This window comes from Coenobita brevimanus, chromosome 26 (assembly GCF_032717465.1).
Source record: "Coenobita brevimanus isolate Jiangsu-jjx chromosome 26, ASM3271746v2, whole genome shotgun sequence".
In the NCBI taxonomy this organism is placed as follows: domain Eukaryota; kingdom Metazoa; phylum Arthropoda; class Malacostraca; order Decapoda; family Coenobitidae; genus Coenobita; species Coenobita brevimanus.
Window position 1 is genome coordinate 28816546 of NC_136979.1, and position 6855 is coordinate 28823400.

General features: G+C 41.8%; 1 pseudogene; it reads right to left on the reverse strand.

Moving 5' to 3' along the window:
* Positions 1-4734: 4734 nt before the first annotated feature.
* LOC145394243 (5S ribosomal RNA) lies at positions 4735-4852 on the reverse strand (annotated as a pseudogene).
* Positions 4853-6855: the final 2003 nt, after the last annotated feature.

Genomic DNA, 6855 nt, shown 5'->3' on the forward strand with positions numbered 1-6855 from the left:
CCTCTACCTATCTATCTATATCTATCTATCTATCTGTCTACCTATTTATATAATCATCATCATCATCCAAGTCCATTGGTGAACAAAAGCCTATCCCAACCTTCTCCACGAATTCCATGACTAAGCCAATCTATGCCACGTTTTTCCTGCAGATTTCTCTAGCTATCTCATCCCTCCACCTCCTGTCTGACCTTTTTCTGCTACGCTTACAATCTCTCGGTGTCCAGTCAGTCAGCCTCTTGCTCCATCGGCTATCCTTTATTCTTGCTACATGGCCTGCCCTCCTTCATTTCTGTTTTTATAATTTCTATTATGTCTTCGACTTTAGTCTGCTCTCTCACTCATGTTGATTTTTTCCTGTCTCTTAAAGATATTCCCAGCAAAAACCTTTCCATTGCTCTATGAGAATGGATTAGTTTATTTCCCATTGATTTTGTTAGTTTCCAGGTCTCACAACCATACGTCATAGCTAGAATTATGCATTCGTTATATACTTTTTGTTTCATACATATTGGTATGCTACTTTTCATAATGTCTCTATATTTACCAAAAGCTTTCCATCCACTTGTAATGCGTCTTTTTATTTCGCTATCATGGTCTTTCGTTTAGTAGTTGCCCAAAGTAATTCTACTCCTCGACTTCTTCAATAATTTCGTTTATTCTGATGACGCTCTTTTGTGTTTGTGGATTAAACATTACTCTGGTTCATCTTTAGCCCGACTCTGAGACTTTCTCTGTTACGTTTTTTGTAGAATAAAATGACTATCGCATAACATCATGTTTTGGGAATTTTCTTCTTTTTTAAACATTAAGTAAATAAGTGGGCGAGCCAGTTTTGTACTTGCACTCCTGTATCTAACAATAACTCCGCTACTATTCCCTCTTCTCCAGGAGCCTTCCCTCTCTACATAGTTTTAAGAGAAATGTTTGCCTCGTCTGATATTAGGTCGGGTATTTCACTTATGTCATTTGAAAAGTTAGCTTTTGGTACTGCTGTCTTTGATTTAAACGGTTCTAGGTAAATTTCTTCAACTCTCTTCAACGTCTTATCTCTGCATATAACGACTTCACCGTTTTTTTTTTTTTTTTTTTCTGTGATATAATTTGTTGCTTTCCTAGTGTCGTTTTACTTCTAACCTATTTCAGACTTTTTCCTTTTTCATGGTTTCTTTGATCTGATCTATGTTTCTCATTCTTTTTTTTTTCTCTTTATCTCTTGTTGATGAGCTTATTTAATTCAGCTCTTGCTGTTTCATCTTACTATGTTTTTACTTTTATTTATTTTTTATTTTTTCGTAATCTAGAGTGTCTTTCTCGAATACTTCTTTGATTTAGTTGTATTAGGTTTCCCTATTACTTCAGCTGATTCTCTTGGCACTTTTGTTAGTCTGTCATTCAACTAATCAATGTCACATTCAGCATTACTTAGAGCCTGAAATCTATTCGTTATTTTTAACTTTACTTTTATTGGGCATAACTGTTTATTTTTAATCACCTTCTTATTTCACTTCTGAAACTGAATCTGGCTGTGCAACCCATCATTCTATCGTCACCTCCGATATTTACTTTGTTGATAACTGTGACATTTGTGATCGTGTTATTCTTATTTACTATAAGGAAGTCGATTTCATACTTTGTTTCTCTATTAGGACTTCTCCAGGTTCATTTTCTCCCCGTTCTATTGGGAAAGAATGTGTTCATTATTCTCATGTGATACATTTCAGCAAAATTTACAATTTCTCCTCTTTCATTCCTTCTCCAACCTCAAATTTTCCTCTCTCTCTCTCTCTCTCTCTCTCTCTCTCTCTCTCTCTCTCTCTCTCTCTCTCTCTCTATGTATATGGAGCCTCTGTGGTACAGTGGTACAGTGTGCGTTTCGCACGCTGGTGGACGCGGGTTCGCCTTCCGCCAGAGTTGTAAAAACTTTGGGAAGCGTTCACTGATCCACTTACTACTTTGGCGAACATAAGGGGTGCTGTCGTTGAACCAGTGTCGCATACTAGTATGCTTGCACCCAATCGTCTTAAGGCGGGCTGATTACACTTGGTTCACAGACTACACACACATCCAAAACCACTACAACACTTCAATCACACTCACAAGCACTTCTCACCCTACATAGTCTCTATCAGACACTTAAGTCACTGGGTAGAGATACGAGTACACTGGCTGTATCGTCCCTGCTTCGGTAGGGATAGGCCGATCCTGCAGTGGACTTCAACGGCTGATGATGATGATGTTATATATATATATATATATATATATATATATATATATATATATATATATATATATATATAGTATAGAGAGAGAGAGAGAGAAAATGTCTGTCTGTCTGTCTGTCTGTCTGTCTGTCTCTCTCTCTCTCTCTCTATCTCTCTCTATGTGTGTGTGTGTGTGTATATATATATATATATATATGTATATATATATATATATATATATATATATATATATATATATATATATATATATAGTATAGAGAGAGAGAGAGAGAGAGAGAGAGAGAGAGAGAGAGAGAGAGAAAGAAAATGTTTGTTTGTTTGTTTGTCTGTCTGTCTGTCCCGTATGGAAACTGGAGATGCAAATAGAGCACCCTAAACACCTCTAACAGGTATAACGTTTTACGGCAAATTTTGATGTGTACAGTACGGTTCCTAAACTTCTGCGAAACGTTGCTCCGGCTTAAAAATAGGTAGACTTTCTTTGTTACCCTTTGTTGGTCGAAACTGGAACTACGCAATTTTCGGTGCTTCTTATGACGTTTCTCAGAGCGTCGGGGCAGAGCAGGCCGGGGCCGGGGGAGGGGAGCAGGCAGGGCGAGCAGAAACTCTCGAGTAAATTTCAAGGTTTGGTTCTGACAGTGTAATTCACATTAACTGGTGAATCATATAAACAGAAATACTGACGAAAAAGTTTGTCTGTTTGTTTGTCTGTCTGTCTGCCTGCCTGTCTATCCTCTATGGAAATCGAGGGGGATGCAAACAGAACTCTCTAAACAGTTGAAAAGGGTGTAATATTATACGGGAAATTTATATGTGTATGTTGCAGTTGCTAAGTGGTGCCTCTGATGGCCAGGATTAGAAGCAGTTAGAAATAATTGTCAACACAGTGGATACATGGTAGCCAGCAACCGTAGAGAGTTTTACTTATAAAACCATGTCATTATTAGCTATAACGGATCGGATGAGTGGGGACGGATAGGTGGGGTTGGCAGGGCGGTGGGATGGATGGACTGGGTTGATGGGTGGGTGGATAGTGGGAAAATAGGTGCATGGTAAGGATAGGTCCATGAGGAATATATCCTTGGGTGAAAGGGGTCCAAGGAGGAACACAAGTTCAACGGGTAAAATGGGAACTAGAGGATCTTCTCAAAAGGGGGAATGGCTATGCAGGGTCCCAGGTAATGCCGGTATGCAAGATCATGGGATTTTACCCGGGCAACGCCAGGTGCTCCTGCTAGTTGCTCAAATAATGCTACTCAGGGACGAGCAAGACTGGTCACTCTCATCTTTAATGTCGGGACTGAATAGTCTAGCCTCGGGCCTCTACCCTCCTGATGGAGAGAAAATATTCAAAAAGAAATATCTTCCATACAAAAGTAGTGAAATGAAAACACTCTTACTTATACCCCTAGTACGATGACGTTTGCACACTACTTCCAGGTGGTTTATGAGGACCTCTCATTGTGAAGGGGTAACTCCTTCACGACTCTGACTTCTTTTCTGCCAGCTCAAGACGATCGTGCTTAGCTTTAGGAAGGTCTCTAGGTATGATCAGGTTAGCGAAGGCTATATCGTACCCTTTAAGCTTAGCTAATAATGTCAAATAAACTGATTAAAATCATCTGGAGTTGATAAAACCAGTAAAGAGCGCTTTGTGAGCGTGTGACGAGCGAGCGAGCGTTTGTACATACGCCTATCATCATAGTTTCATCTTGATGTAAGCTTTCAACATTTTTGGTGAGGTAGTTGAACAATAACATTAGAATAACTGAGCTAAAATATTTACTTTCTCATGTTTTCTCTCTGGATGTGCATATAACGAGACGCCGCAGCATTCATCACACGCGCAATGTTCAGTTCTCTGCTTCCGACTTGCTGTGTCAACGAACTACGTCGGTAAGAGCATGGCTATTGATCAAATGATAAGACCCAGAAACGAGGCGGTTATGGTACGCTTGCTGAATTCACCCCCAAAACATAGAAAAACGTTCATATAAAATTGTGAGCGTAATATCCGATATTTACTTGTTTGAAATCATGCAAGAAAACATAGTGTTACAACAGGAAATCTTTTTAAAATTCGATTTCTTGGCTGAGCATGTCAGTTAAAGCCCTCTGTACATTCCCTTAGAAAGCTGGGATTCCAAGAGGTTTCTTTGGTCTCATGAGTAAATATATAGCTATAAACAAAATTTATTGAATGTATCCACTTCCTGCTGAAAGCATCTCTTCTCTAACTCACATAACAGAAAAGTTATTAGCCTCTGAAAACCATCGCGGTGAGGCAGTGTCGTGTCAGGACGGGCCGGGTCTTGTCGGGAAGCTCATTTCTCAGCTAAACGTAAATATCGCTTCGCTCGCTGAGCTCGCTTGCTTGTAATAAAATGAATAATTCATTCATTCATTGCCAGACGCCATGCATCCCATACGGGGTGGCCAAGGACTTAGAGTTAATTGTTTTACAGGGAGGGGCACTAATCCTTCACCAACCCCACTTGACACGTAGGGATGCCAACAGCATCTGGTGTTCCCAGGCGGTCACCCATCCAAGTACTAACCAGACCCAACGTTGCTTAACTTCGCTGATCGGACGGGAAGCGGTGTACTCAACGTGGTATGGAATTATTTCTAAGATTATGTTATATCACTACCAATGTCACATTAAAGTGGCGTCTTCGTTTATTCTTTTTATTGCCATACAGATACCTGACCTAGGAATACCTTGACGTAAATAGGTTAGTACAGAATTACTAACAATTTCATCGAAAACGGTACTGTGTCAGCCATAATGGACAAAAATGCATAGTAAATTAAGAGCCACTGAAACGTGAGACTGAGGGCATTAAAAACGTAAGGAAACGATGCAGAACGAAGACGAGAATGAAGGAAGCAAAGGAAAGGTATAAGGAGGAATGGTACGATGAAATACGGGAAGCAGGAGAAAAGACAAGGAAAGGGAAAAGGTAGGAATGGCGATGAAAAGAAAAACAGATGCAGATGGAAGAGAAGCACTGAAGAAAGACGCCTACTGCGGGAGGCGTGGCAAATCAAGAACCCCTGCGATGTGAGGCTGAGGCCATAACAAAAATACGGAAATGACTGCGGTGATGAGGATCGGAGATGACGGCCCTCCTCTTCCTGCCCACCCTCCTTCAACCCCTTTCTCTTGCTCCTCCTCCTGCGGCCCCTTTCTCCATTGCCTTATTTCTTCCAACTGTTTTTTTTTTTTTATGTTTTCTCTCATTGTCTACCATTTTTTTTTTCTTTTTATAATCCAAGGTCTTTCCCTCCTTCTACATCACGCTCTCCCATCCGTCCAGGGTTACTCTTACTCTTCTTCACTCTCTTCTTATCTAACCTTTCTTCGCATCTTTTTTTCCTCTGTCCTCTTCTTCTGCCTCTCTCCCGGAAGACCCTTCCATGTTCTTTCTTCCTCGTTCTCTCTCTCCTCTCCTTGATTTCCAATATCTCCTGTATTCTCTTCCCCAGTTTCTTCCTAAGGTATCTTTTTTTTTTTCTTTCATGGTCTTCCATTTAAAGTGTCCCCGTCTGTCTCTTCTCTTATAATCGTTCTTCATATCGTTTCTCTTATGTTCCTGATCTTCGATGTCTTCTACTTTCTTTCCTCTAATTTCTCATCCTATCTTTTTTCCTTCTTTCAGGATTTCCCTCACGACGGTTCTCTTCCTTTCACCTCAGAGTTTTCTTCCTGCAGCCATCTTTGCTCTTTTCACGGTCTTCCTATTGTCTTCTCCTCTACAGTCTTCTCTCTGGCGTCTCTCCTTTTTCCGTGATCTGCCTTCTTCCTTCCTTCCACCCTACTGTGAATACCGTGTATTTCTCTCTCCTTCACTCCGAATTCTTTTATATCTTTTCCCGCTTCATAATCTTTTCCTAATCCTCTTATTCCCCGTCCTTATTCATGTCTCATCCTCGTCTTGCATTTTTTTCCGTTTATGGTTTCTCCTTTTTCTTCAGCTCTTTCTTGAGTCCTCCTTCCCATTTCCTATATTCCTCTCAATATCCATCACGGACTAATTGTCTCTAGATTATTTCTTTTCTTTCCTTGTTTTCTCGCGGGTTTGCTGTTATCTTCTTTTCCATCATTTGCTGTCTCAAGACACTACCACCACCAACACCACCATCACTACCAAGACCACCACCCACCACCATCACCCCCACCAAGACCACCACCCACCACCATCACCCCCACCAAGACCACCACCCACCACCATCACCACCAAGACCACCACCCACCACCATCACCCCCACCAAGACCACCACCCACCACCATCACCCCCACCAAGACCACCACCCACCACCATCACAACTACCAAGACCACCACCCACAACCATCACCACCACCAAGACCACCACCCACCACCATCACCCCCACCAAGACCACCACCCACAACCATCACTACCACCAAGACCACCACCCACCACCATCATCACCACCAAGACCACCACCCACCACCATCACCACCACCAAGACCACCACCCATCACCATCACTACCACCAAGACCATCACCCACCACCATCATCACCACCAAGACCACCACCCACCACCATCACCCCCACCAAGACCACCACCCACCACCATCACCCACACCAAGACCACCACCCACC